Source organism: Rhagoletis pomonella, unplaced genomic scaffold (genome assembly GCF_013731165.1).
Source record: "Rhagoletis pomonella isolate Grant_MI unplaced genomic scaffold, Rhpom_1.0 Rhpom_scaffold_00006, whole genome shotgun sequence".
Taxonomy (NCBI): Eukaryota; Metazoa; Arthropoda; class Insecta; order Diptera; family Tephritidae; genus Rhagoletis; species Rhagoletis pomonella.
The window spans coordinates 18,192,898-18,208,038 of NW_023458560.1; positions in this window are offsets into that span (position 1 = coordinate 18,192,898).

Genomic DNA, 15,141 nt, shown 5'->3' on the forward strand with positions numbered 1-15,141 from the left:
GAAGGTGTTAGTTAGTCTTTATGGAAAACAATAAACCTTCCTTCTCTTGCAATACCTTGATAAGTATCTTATCGTTCAAGTGATCTAATTTTCCATAGTCCATTCGGAATTCGGGCGATGGCTTTGGGTTGTATTCAGCCTAAGTGCATCGGTCGATTTCGGTTCACATAAAAAAAGTATGTATATCGGGTTTAAAAAGCGCGTACCTAAAACAGTTCATGTAGAAAGTCCAGCGCATGCTTCTTCAAAGGTTTTTGCTGCGCTGAATCTGAATCCGGAATCAGTTTTGCTCCATTAGCTCAGAGTTTCGAGATTTTTGAGAAACATGATTTTGTACTATAGTTTTTTTAGAAATCGTAATAAGTAATTTGAAACTAAAATAATTTCCCTAGAAAATGCTATTCCACTCAAATAAAATTAATTAAATTAAATTAAATTAAACAAAAAAAACACTTTTTTTGTTTCCAAAGGTAGTAAGTTCGAGAAAAATCGTGACGTTGCATGAGGAAGACCCAAGCTTTATTACGTTGGAAGATACGGCGATGGCTGTTAAGCTTCTTAGGCCGCGCCAAGCCCCAGGTCCTGATAAATTCCAAACGAGGTGCTAAAACTTGTAGTCGAATATTGGTCAGATATATTAATGGATACATTCAACAAGTGCTTGAAGAAAGAACTATATCCCAACAAATGTAAACGTCGAAAACTCGTACATATTCATATGCAAAATAAGCCGCTTGATCAGCTACCTGCTTACAGACCTTTGTGCTTGCTAGACTCCAGCGGAAAATTGTTTGAACGCTTAATTTTAGCTAAACTGGACTACTGCTTGCGAATTCGCGGAGGAAACTTTGAAACCCAGTTTGGCTTTCGAAAAGGGCGCAATGATTCCATCAATAGTGTACAGCATTGGCTTTATATTGGGGTGCAACTTGACAGGAACCTAGAAGGCTTCAAAAGTAGCAAGCCGACTATCTACACTGATGCCCAATATATGTACATAAAAAGTCCGTCAGAGGAAATACGGATCCTAATAGGCAGCGTGATGCTTTCACCAATCTTGTATGCTGCACTTGCGTGGAGCAGTGCGATAGACGTAGCGAAAACCGAGCTACCCAGGCAGGCAATAAGAAAAATGAAATAAAAAAAGTGTGGACAAAAAACCCCTGACGAATGGCACTCCCGGTGGGAACAAGCCGAAACAGGCCGATGGACACACAAGCTGATTCCTCAATAGACCGCATAGCACAATGAATTTTTACCTCACGCAAGCTTTCAATGGATATGTAAACTTCATCAATATCAATATCTTCATCGTTTTAAAATAAAGTCACAACCCCTATGTGAAAAGTGTTCTGAAATTAAGTCCGAAAAACACGCAATTTTTCATTGCTACGCTTGGAAAAATGAGCGGGATAATTTTACAGCAAATCCAGATGAAAGATTAGGTACAGAAAGTCTCGTAACCAATATCTTAAAGATCCCAGAACATTGGGAAACTTGTTCACCATTAATAGATCGAATTGAGTATTCGGGCGAAGAAACTGTACCTTCCGAGCCTCTGAAAAACCTGAAGGTATGTAGAAACAACAAGTGGAGGAACTACATTGTAAATATGGCGTGGCAGAGATATACTGCAAATGGCTACATTCTGATGAAATGCGAAAGCGGTGCCGGAATGTGAAAGCCAGATGTTTCGAACGGGCCACTTGATGAGTAACAACCCTACTCCAACTTCCGTTAAAAAATGAAAGAAATTAAAATACAAGTATATTTTAGCAAAAAAAAAACCGACTTCAGCTCTCATATAAAAAAATATATATATATATATATATCTCATGATCCACTGATCGGCTCTTAACCAGATTAGTATGGGACCACCTCTGAGACATATCTTTCCGATGCAAAAAGAATTATCGAATTCGGTTGACGTGGTCCAAAGTCATGCGGTAACATACATAAAACAAACAAAAAAAATTATTCCGACGAACTGATAACCTCCTCCTTTTTTGGAAGTCGGTTAAAAATAAAATTTAATTGAAATAAAATAATATTTAAATGAAATAAAATAAATAGAAAAAATTAAATAAAATAAATTTAATTAAACTAAATTAAATTAAATTAAATCAAATCAAATCAACTCATATATAAAATAAAATAAAATTAAATTAAATAAACTCAAAAATAAAATTAAATCAAATTAAAACCTCCCACTCAAACTCTCAAAACAAAATGCATTCTTTTATTTTATTTTATTATTTTATTGCAAAATATTCGTTTTGTATTATATTTAATTTGAACATATGTAACCTAACTGCAGTTTATACAAAATCTACTTTCTGTCATCACTGGTTGCAATTTTAAATTTAATACAAGCGGTATATAAGGTCAGTATAAACATCATCTATGGCATTTACGTCTAAGGTGAAGTTTTGTATAGGAATCTAATTTTTTTTTTTAAATGCAATCGATATGCACTTTATTGGGGATCCTAACATACATACATACATTCATAATGAAAATAATGAAACCTAAAAGTATACTACAAATGTTTCTTTTCAAGGATCCTTTGAAGAAGAAATGCCGTCAAACTCATACACTACGAAGCACAACATCTCTGGCTTAAAAAAAGATATCCGGTTGAATGAGAAAGTATTTTCAAAGACTTATCCAATTTTCTATGAAAAGAATTATTCGTTATGAAACTACAAAGCGAATGTAGCAAAAGGTCATGTCTGTCGCACCTTTGGGCTAGATTATCTTGAAAACCTGAGCAAATCTGTTGTCAGATTCAGATTCTGCGCACTAAGCACCTTAGAAAGGTATAAGCTACTCCTAGGATCTGTCCTCTTTTGACCATTTTTTTATTAACCCTGCAGTGTTGTTCGCTAAAATTCTCTAAATGAAAAGCAGTAGCGCCTAAAAGTATACAACATGGAAGAGTACCACATGCGATGCGTAATGAGCCAAATCTGGCAGTGTGGCGGGCATGCAACTAGATGTGGCGTGTTGTTAGGGGCGTCTGCTATTCTTTTGGAGATTTTTGGCGATCAAAACTAGCTATAGCAAATAGTGAAATCCGACTGCTGGTGGAAATCGCCGTTGTTTCCAACATTTTCATTTTCAGTGTAGCCACACATTCGCCCGGCATTATACCAAATGAGGAAAAAGTTTTAAATATGCATCAATGTGTTTGTAAGCGAGAATGCAAGCGCACAAAGTAACGTACGTGGAAAACACACACACACACATGTCCATATGTAATATATGTATGTATATATGTATTCTCCCGCTATTGTTTGCTTTCAAATCGCGTGCAATGCAGAAATTGGGTTAGTAAGTATTTGCTGTTACTTGTAGTTTCATACTTGTTTTATATTTTTCTACTTTTGCTTGCAAGTTAATTTCGCTTCCATTTCACTTAGTTAGGGGTTGATTTGTAAAAAAAAACAAAAAAAAAACAATGCGCATGGCACTATATCGTATTGTGGTAACGTGACTCTTGAGTTCCGTCCCCACTTCCGCTTACTGTATTCTACTACTAATTTAATACCTATCAAGGCGTGCAATGCCCTTTCAAACGTCAAAGCATTAGTTAAACGAAAATCGTTGTGGCATTCGTTGACTTTCTAATTACAATTTAATTACAAAATGATACGAAATTTTACCAACTGTAATCACGATTACGAAGGTATATTTCACCAAACACAAAAACGCATTTCATTGGCACAAGTGAAAGTATTCGCATTAGCATTGCTGAGTTTATAAATGCTGACAGCTCTAGTCCTTTATTCAATAGTTAGGCGAGCATGCTATGACGGCCGGCAACAATAGCTATTAAAGGACATTCTTACACACTGACCGCTCTAAATTGAATACAATGGCTATACAATGACTCCAATGACAGTTTTCGCCGATACGGCGCACAAAAAAATTGAAAGCTCACACACACAAACACACACTCACACGGTTTCGAAACGAAATTTTGCGTCCTGATTGTCAATGCTAATGTACGTAGGTATGTACATATGTATATATGAATATGCATGCTATGCAAGTAAGCGTGTATTGTATAGGTTAGCCGTACACTTCGGTGTAATCCTCCTTTTGATTGTCCTTCTTGAATTTTTTCGCCTCACCTCCGTTGGTTACAATAGAAAACCTCAGTATACTGACTCTTTGTAGGTAAGTACTTGTACTCTTGCCCGAGAAATGCAATTCAATTTGACCAAGCATACAACGTCTATTTTTATGTAAGAGCTCTGCCAACCGCATGGCATTCGCCTTTTTCAATTGACATTTTCAATGCAGCTATTCGTACAGTAACCAAATTGTATTCACATTTTCACTTAGAATTCAATTTGCACTAACTTTTGTAGAATTAAAAGAGTAATATTTTTTGAGCTTTTTACCATGCATTTTTTTCCAGCCAATTTTTGTTTTCGCATAAATTTTTATGGCTTAGGAAATATTGTTCAATTTGCTTCAATTGTTTGCCGCATTCTGTGGTTCCACCTACACACATGCATATGTATGTAATAGCATACATACGTACATATGTGTGTGAGTATAAAAAAAATTTATTGTAGTTGCGTAGATGCGCGCATTTGTACTACAAATACATACAGCACTTGCACGGGTTGTGTTTTGCTTATCAACAGTGTTTTTAGCAAATTATTAAATATGTAACAACTGGTACTGGTTACATACATACATACATCGTATTCAGTTATTCCATGATTGCGGAAATTGGTTTAATTGAAAGTTTGATGATAAAATATTTAATCAACGATTACGCATACTAGGTTTATTATTTTATTTATTTATTTAAAAGCCAATATTACAATATAAAAATTATGAATTAGCTGGATAGCCGTAGCAACATAGACCTTTATTAGGTTTATTAAATTAAATGATTAGCTGCAAAAACATAAGATATTTTTTATTAAATTTGTTTAGCCAATTAATTGATTAAATGATCTTTTATTTACTGGAGCATAAACTATTTTACAAGCTTTTATTTTACCTTCTATATATGTATGTTTGTTGAGATCAAATCTCGCAATCAATTTTTAACTGCCTCGTGAGCTAGAGACTTGAAGAAGATGAATTAGTCCGCTAGGTGGCACAGAAGTCGAGATAGTATTTGAAAACCCTGTATTTATAGTCCAATTAGGAATTTCGAGCCTTGCATCGAAGGAATGATTTCGATTGTATTTATGATTTGGATTTCCTACATTAAAAGGAATAACTCCCGAAAGTGTCGATATATTTGGAAAACCCGAATTTATGGTCTCATTTGGCTCCCCTTTTTGACAGTGTGAGTCAACGACATTGTACTGAAGACTGTACGATTTGTAGGGCATACATATGTACATCTCTTCAACGGCAGTACGAAGGCCTTAAAAAATTTGGCTAAGACAACAAACACTCCTATTCACGACTGTGGCGGTTGGTTGGTTGGAAGAAAATTGGAAAATGCAAAGGAAATGGTAGGAACGGAAATAGGTGCTTCTTAAATGTATGCACATAGTATTAATTTAAAAAAAAACGTGCTAATAAGCGGTTTAAGAAAAAGATTAAGACTAAGATCAATACGAAAATAAAAAAAAAAATTGAGAACGTGCATAAATGAAGAAAAAGTTAAAGTCAAAGGCAAAAATAAAAACATAAACAAAATTGCGTAAAGTTAAATGCAAAAAATGGAGATCAAGGTAAATTTAAACATTTTAATTATACATACATACATACATACGTATAGGAACTATTTCGGGATTTTAGAGATTCTCGGAAATACATCAGGATTTTCGAGACAATTTCGGGATTCTCGGTATATTTATCGATCTTGTTATTGATATTTTTATTTTTATCTACCCGAATATACAGCTCTACCGACGAAGAGGCGACAAACAGACTCGACCATAGGGAGATCCAGCACAAAGCGAGTTAGGGCTTGGAGAACGAGCTTTGGAAAAACATTATTTACGTCACCCACCACATACAGGAACATGCCAAGTGCAAATTCTCTAACGGCGAGGGCCTTTTCAATGGTTCTGCCAATACTGTGCAAAGCTGTATCCTATCTGCCTATCGGAAATAGGCATGTTAATATATATAATATCCCAACGGTTTTTACCCTCCATTCCCGCCCAACCGCACGAGGGGCGCAGTCCGCATGACGTACGGAACCAATATTTTAAATTTTTGTGCCGAGTCACGATAGGCAGGAGCTTGTTAAGTGTCGAGATCTAAAACTGTTCAGCTACAGAACTAAATTCATCAGCTGATTTTATGTATTTATGTCAATAATTCACTTATTGAGAGAGGAGAGTATCGCTTTCTTAATGCTGAAAAGCGGATCTGATATATCAACCGTGCTGGAGTGAGAGTTAAAATCCTGGCATAAGCAACGGAGTGGGTCGTGCAATTCAAAATTGGTTTTACAGGCTTTCAGAAATATGGGACAAAAGTGTCTTGATACGCGTGACGGAACATTAAAGCTTACATCAGCCAGAAGAGACGGACTTGAAATTGAGCCTGTCAGTAATTTAACCATAAAAATTATACCAAGCATTTCCCTGCGACTGGCAAGTGTAGGAAGGTTAATAAGTTTTAAGCGACTCGTATAAGGTGGAAGACTATATTGAGAATCCCATCGGAAATTTCTTAAAGCAAAAAGTAGGAATTGTTTTTGAATTGATTCTATCTTGTCTGAGTAAATTTGATACCTTGGATTCCAAACCACCGAGCCGTATTCCAGAATCGGCCTAACTAATGTTGTAAACAGGGTTTTAGTGATATAAGGGTCACTAAATTCTTTTGACCATCGTTTCACAAATGCAAGTACACCTTTAGCCTTGTTGACTGTCACATTAATGTGAAGATTAAAATTAAGCTTAGGATCCATTGTGATACCAAGGTCCACAAAATTGTATACCTGTTCCAGGTTATGGTTACCTATTATATAAGAAACTGGCAGAACAGCTCTTCGCGAGAAGCACATTACTTTACATTTCTTAAGATTTAGAGGCATAAGATTTACTTTACACCAGTAAGCCATGCTGTTTAAGTCTGATTGTAGCAAAGACCTTTCTTCAATTGAAACGTACGATTTATAAAGTTTTACATCATCTGCATACATTAAAATTTTGGAGAATTTTATATCTGTAGAAATATCGTTTATAAAAAGCAAGAACAGAATCGGGCCTAGGTGGCTACCCTGTGGGACTCATGAAGTAACATCAATGACGTCAGAGATAATATTTTTAAACAATACCCTTTGTGATCTATCATAGAGGTATGAAGAGATCCAACGTAGAAAATTAGGTGGAAGACCAAGAAGATCAAGTTTATAGATGAGCAACGAGTGGCACACTTTGTCAAATGCTTTACTGAAATCAGTATATATAACATCAACAGTTTTGCTCTCACTAAATGCCTTTGAGATATAGGATGTTAATTCAAGTAAATTTGTAGAAGTTGATTTGCCCTTGCAAAATCCATGTTGACTGTATGAAATGCTTGAAGTGATAGAATGCGTCAACCGATTTGTTATAATTGCTTCAAATAATTTAGGAATTGCAGAAAGCTTAGCTATGCCCCGGTAGTTCTCCACTGAAGACCTGCTACCGCTTTTATGTAAGGGGGTTATAAACGATTCCTTCCATACAGTTGGAAAAACGCCCTCTTTAAGAGACAAATTAAATAAGGCTGTTAACGGCTCATAGAGATAATCAGCACAATTTCTAAGAAAACAACTGGGGATCTGGTCAGGAGCATAACTAAAAGACTGCTTTAAGGACTTCAGGTAAACTAAAACATCATCGGGAGATATTATAGGGTTATGTATTGAGTTAATTGGACTTAGTTTAAAAGGATAGTTAAAGTATGCTTGGGAGTTAGTGGAATAATTGGATTTAAAAAACTGAGCGAACATGTTAGAAATTGTTTGATTATCACCAGAGACGGTATTTTGATACTTCATGGCGGAAGGAAACCCACGTACATTTCGCTTGGAGTTTACGAAAGCATAAAATGATTTGGGGTTATATATTATACGTCGTTTGATTTTACACAAGTAATCTTTATAACACTTTTTGTTTAATTCAAAGAACTTGTGACGCAAAAGTGAGTATTTTACATAGTATGAGTGTAAGCCGGTTTTTTTGTGTAATCTAAAATAACGTGACTTTCTGTTTTTCAAGTTTCTCAGTTCTTTAGTGAACCATAACTGTGTTTCTTCTACAGGAACACACATGCGTTTAGGCACATACTTTTCAAATAATCTATGTACAGTAAAATTAAAATGTGCAACGCTTTGCTCAACTTTTTCTTTGTATATAGGCCACGACAATTTAGACAATTCTTTATTAAATTTTTTAAAGTTGGCTTTCGAAAAATCAAAGCGAATATTTGGCTCGTATGTTTGGACATCGCAATTTTGACCATCGTTTATAATTTCGTAAGATATCTCAATAGCAGGGTGGTAGACATCTTCAGGCAAAACTAGTGGGTCACATTTATTTACAGCCGACTTAGATGCATCATCAACATAAACAAGATCTAAGATCTTTGCCAAACTTATTGCGAAGTACATTAACTTGATTCAGGCAGAGTTCAGCCATCTCCTCTAAAAATACGTTGTTGCACGCGCTAGACGAGAAAGGTACAATATCATTGTCAATGATGTTCCATGATACATTTGGTAAATTAAAGTCACCCAACACAATCAATGAATCAGAGGGTTTCATCATTGAATTAATTGATTTCAGTAAAGATACATGCTGTGAATACACTGATAAGTCAGATCGGGGAGGAGTATAGCATAGAGCTAAGTAAGTAAACCCCCTTCCAACCTGAACACGAATGCATTTGAATTCTGCAGATTCGATGTGTGGAAGACTAACTTCTTCAGATGGTATTGAAGAGTCTACGGCAAAGAGTACGCCACCGCCGACTCTGTCCTCCCGATCTTTTCTGTAGATATGATAATTATTTGAAAGAATCTCTGAATTAAAAGTGTGAGGTTTGAGCCAAGTTTCAGTGAAAGAAATTATATTATAATTGCATTCAAGGCCATTAAGATATAAATTCGTTAATTTAGTATTTATGCCTCTTACGTTTTGATAATAAATACTTAAAGCAGATTTAGTAATCAGTTTTTTGGTTCTGTATTCTGACGGGGAATATTTGCTAAATTATTATTTTTGTTGGGCCTATACTCAAATTCACGAACGAAAGCTCCGGAGGGCCAAAAAGAACTACTAAGCAGCATGTCAAAATTTTCTAAATTTACGTCTATTTTAAATGAAGAAATATTTCTTTCATATTTAAAATTAAATTTTCTGATACTTAAGTTGACAGTTTTAACTTTGGACGAGATGTAAAACTTTATATCGTCCTCGGAAGTATCCCTCGAAAATCTAGATACAAATATAGACTTCTTTGGGGGAACCACAACCAGTCTCCTAGTATCAGACTCGATTACCGGCGGACGGGGTTGAGTAACTGAGTTACTAATTGAGGGTAGAGTAAGCGTTGGAAGATTAGATGGCGGTGCCACAACTTCAACGGGGGACGGGGAAGATACTGCAGGGTCGTTATTATTAGAAGCAGACTTTGATATATGTTCTTTTGAGGAAGATAACTCCGTTGTCTGTGGACATGGAGAAGAAAGATTAATTAAGTCATTCGGAAGATTGTTCTGACGTGGAACGGTCATTTCATTAGGCGGACTATGAAGACGCTTACGTTTTGACACATGAATGTCCTTCATAGATTGTACGGTATCTAAGCATTTAAAAGATTTAAATACATTTTCGTAATGTTTAAATTTTTCGGTCAGTACCGACAACTCTCTCCCTACCTCAGAAAACCCATTTCTGGTTTGCCTAAACAACTTAAAGAGATCAACTTCGGTTGACCTGCACTTTAAGCAAGACCAGCGAATACCTTTGCCATCATTAATAGCGTCCAGAATTCTTCCTGTCAAACCAGCACATTTTAGATGGCAAATACCATCACAGAGCCAGCACGATAAGTAGCGTTCAGATTCGCTTTTGATTTGGCAGTTATCAAGATCACACTTCATTTTGAAAGATTTAATAACACTTATGTTAATAAAAAGACAAGCAAAATAAGTTAACACAACACACACAACAATTCAGGAGCTGATGTATTTAGCTTAAAAATATGTGTAGCGAACAGTTTGAGTATCACTGTAATGTGACACTTAATAAACGCAGCGCAAACAGCTGTGACAAGAAATACTAAACGAAGTAAACAAAAATAGAAACGATCTCAGTTAACTACAAAGGAATAACAACAACAATGATAACAACAAATGACTCGGCAAGATTAGATGTAAGCTAGTGAAATTTAATTAAATTTAATAAAAACCACAAAAATCACAAAACTTTCACTTAGCTTCGGTTATTATTACACTAAGATGCTCGTAGGCACTTTTTATAGCAACTTTTACTCAAAATTAGCACAATAAACTTTGCAAAATACAAAGACCAATCAAGGCACAAATAAGTAGAACTTCACAGCTTGACGTTTGCGTCAAGACAGCTAAAGAATTTATTTAGGCTTGTCGGTGGAAAGTCGCTGGATGGAAAGTCCTTGGCTATGAAACTAAGTTTGAGACAAGCCCTACAGATTAAGACAAGTATCGGACATAAAACATCAGATGCTGACTGACGTTCGGCAGGAAAAATATCGTGCAAGCCTAGAGATTTTTTAGGCTGGAAGGACTTTATGGCCCAGTCTACTTTCTTTACATCACTGAAGTCCGCTGATACCAACGGGAGCCCAGAGTGCGCGTTTATTATAACTGTAAGCATTTACTCACGAGATGGCGTTCAGTCGTCATTTGGTTTCTGAATATACATCGAGTTCGTCGGATTTTTTACAATCACCTTTTGCAGGGGATTATCCTCCGACTATCCCAGTAATCCTTCAAGGAGCTCTTTCGGATTTCCTGGTAGCATTTTTAAATTTCTTCAGGGCTACATTGTATGCAGTCCAAGAAATGCTAATAGGTAAGTCATTCTTAAATTGGTTACTAAAATTTCAAATTTTAAAATTCTTTATGCTTCCATTAATTGCCAAATGCAAGATAATATGTTGTTCATTTCGTTTTTAATTTCGCCCGATTTTCCAAACCACAATTTTAATCAAATTAAATTATAATTACTTTAGTGTTGTTTACGGTAAGCGTATAAATTAAATGCACCAGACAATGCAATAATTCGAAAGGGCTAAGTCCGTACAAAATCGGTTGATTCATATTAAGCATACACTTACATATACTAACTACTGATAGTTGAAATGCATTATATCGGCATTCAATACAAATATAGATTTTAAATGTTTGTGATAAATTAAATAGAAAATTTATTTAAAGCTTCCCATAACCTCATATGTATGCATATGTACAAGTAGATACCCAGTGGGAATTAGGAGCACGTAATAATACCTTATTAGCAACTTACTCTTCACCTGGCAGTCATTACCATTTCCCTGCCGAACGTCCCTTACTTTTACAAAGGCATGGCCGCCTTATGTAAGTAGGAATTTAGAATGTACATTTGGTATCAGACATACTTCTGAGCCGCTTTACAAAGTAAGTTACTAGTAATGCAGAGCAGTCGCTCGGAGTAGTTCGGTGCTTGGAAATAACTTCGGCTGCACGTTATTTTGCAACTGACAACGTAATGTGTCTTCGGAGGTGTTCATTTTGCCCTTTACTAGTAGATGACATTGGCCATGATGACAATTTTGGTACTAAAAACTGAAAGAAAACAGAGCTTACCTCGCAAGGTGCTTACCTATTTTCCCAGTGGGTATTACGCTATTTGCTTTTATTGCATATGTGTTGGTTGTTTATTAGGTTGGGCAGATTGTAGTGCTCATTTGGCATACCTCGCAGGAAAAACACGATTTAACGTCTGTAAATGTAACACAGCGATGTTTAATTGAAACCGAGCGTAGAAACAAACTACAACTAAGTATGTATGTACATACATAAGTTCTTGCGTTTCAATTAATTTTTTTTAATAACACGGTGTGACAGTGAAAATACAACCGAGTATAACATGAAAATAGTTTTGTTATGGTTCCTGAACTCTAACATTTTTTTATTAAAATAATACCGTTATACTCGTACTTGATGCACTTTTGTTTGCTTGCCTATTTTTTAATCGATTTAAAAATCAAATATCGTTTCTCATGGCGTGGTTAAGATATTGGCGCTTGGCCTCTTTAAGCGCCATTTTGAAAATTTTTTAAATCGGACAAATGCCTTCTCCTTTAAGTTAGCAATATTTTAGAGGGCGTGGTTTATATTCGATTTCAACAACATTAATTTTGGTAATAGTTCTGCTTCGATATTTTTATAGCAAACTTCTTATAAAATTCAATCGAACTCAATAAAGATATTAGACCGCATATTTGCTTTGAGTTTTTTCAAAATATAGTACAAATTTTATACCAATTTAGGAACGCCCATAAACGATAGCCTGGTATTTCGTTTACGACAAAATCGAATACAAATTAATCATTTGCAGAAATAGTTCCGAATCCATGGCTTTTCAGAACTAGTCCTAGTTTTCCTACAGGCTATGTTTATTAGCATGCTGCAAAATGTAAAGTACCATCTGTGATTTCGATTTTGCGGTCAATTTCAGCATAAATTTATTTATATTAGCTTTTAATGTCCCAACAACATAAATGAATATTTCAGTTGATTGTGCAACGGATTACATACACTTAGTACCTACATATACATACATACATTACTATGCATATATGTATATGATATTGAAGCAAAATGCGGTCTATCATTAAGCCAGGACTAATATTTTCGAGGCATTCGTAATAAGTTGATTAAAAATTGGTTTAAAAAATATCTAAAATATTTAAAACGTTTTAAATATTTTCTGATGATAATGGTTTTAATTTTGTTCGCACACTAAATCGAAATCAGTCACAGGAGAGGCACAAAACTATTCATGTTGCGCAAGTGATGCAAGCAAAGAAAAACAATTTTATGAATGTTTTTCCAGTTTTAGCTTAGGATCCAGCTCTTAAGAATACGGTCAAGAAAAACTAAACGGGCATACATATATTTCTGTTGCAAAGATGGGTTGCTTTTTGCTCTTTGTTCACAAGAAAATTTCTTCAACATTTCTTCAACGTTTTTTTATTTGGACTTTTTGCTTCTTTTGAGAGTTGGATACTTAGCTCAAAGAATCTTCCGATACTCACAGATAGAATGGAAGCATAATGAGTCTGCAAGTGTTGTAACCACATTAAACAAAAATCGTAATTGTAATTGTTATTGATGTAAACTGTAAAATTATCGAATTATGTAGTATTATAACAGGATAATATTTTTTTGTGCATAGGGACGAATGGGCATGGAAAATTTCCTTTACAAATTTTGTCCTTAAATATCGTTGAAAATTTGCAATATTTTTAATTATTGTTTGAGGACTGATATAGGCACGACCTTATCATCGAATTCCGTACTGCAAACTTTATTAACCTAAAAAATAAAATGTATTAAAAGCGCATTTTCAATACCTATTCGTCCTTGTAAACCAACAGAACTTTATTGTTTTTAAATTCTACAGAATTTTCTCTCTCATTTGGTACCCATTTGTTACTCTACATTGCACTGCATTTCTTTAAAATTTCAAAGTCCTTTGAAAACAAATCCTGACATCAGAGCGAAAAACTAAAAACGCAGTTTTACTATATTTGGCCCATAGCTACGTGAGTATATCGATTCTTTCGTGTGTTTTGAATTTTTTTTGTTTTTGTCGCACGGTGTAATAAGGGGGCACCGAAATTGCGCATATGGAAACTGTGCATTTAGACATTATTTCGGTGTTTGCCATATGCATTATTTCGGGTTTCAACCGAAACTGTGCATGTATGCATTACTTCGGGTTTTTCATATGCATTATTTCGGTTTTCAACCGAAACTGTGCATGTATGCTTTATTTCGGTTTTTGTTGTATGCATTATTTCGGTTTTCTAACGAAAGTGTGCATATGGATAATTTCGTTTTTTCTAATATGAATTATTTAATTCTACATAGTAAGGGTTTTAACCCCTAAGCGCCTCTGAAAGCCGCCTACGCAGAGAGAAGTTCTGCGCAAAAATACTTCCGCCCTTCTTTTCCGGCAACACAGAAAAGAGAATTCTTTTTAGTAAGGGTTATAATCCCTAAGCGCGGCCGAAGACCGCCTACTCAGAAAGAAGTTTGTTTTCATGTAAGCACTATTTCGGTTTTTGTCATATATTGCATTACTTCGGTTTTGAGTCGAAACTGTGCATGTATGCATTACTTCGGTTTTTTTCATATGCATTATTTCGTATGCACAGTTTCCATATGCACAATTTCAGGGTGCCTGTAATAAGACTTTGCGCTCAGGCCATATAGCAAATTCATTTGGGGCATACGTGGCGTATGAGTCACTCAATCAGGCTTATTGAAAGCAAATTTGCTATTTCAGCAATGGTTAAATGTGTTTACATAGCTTGCGGTTGCATAAATTTTTCCTGGGATATGCACATATTCTCTCAACTTGCTATCAAATGAATTTAGATATACAATATGTACATATGCAGACATACATATCGCTAGCTTAGAGTGAAAAGTTGCTAAGTCCACTTTTTATGAAAACTCAAATTTGATATAGGAGCCTAAAGAAATTGAATACGCATCGTTTCGAAAATTATAAAGGTACTTGTTTTATTTTTTCCTCTTCATAAGCAATAAAAGGAAAATTTGCTAAGTCCAAAAGAGGCACCACAAATGCGATAAGGCCAAAATAATACGACATCTTTTAATAAATATCGAATCCTTCTGATTCTTATGGAGTTTTGCTTTGCTTTAAATGCGCAAAATGTTTGATTCAAAGTCTTGCGAAATAGTTAAAGAAAATGGCTATAGGAAGATTTTTTCCTCTCCTGTAAAATTTTTAAAATGGGACCTAGCAACTTTTCTTTCTAAGCTAGCGATATGTAAAAATTACTTAAATACATACATATGTGAAAGAATCAACACAGCAATTTTACCTCAAGATAAAAGTGATTTTTCCTACTATTTCCATGGCCGCTTTTTGCATATTG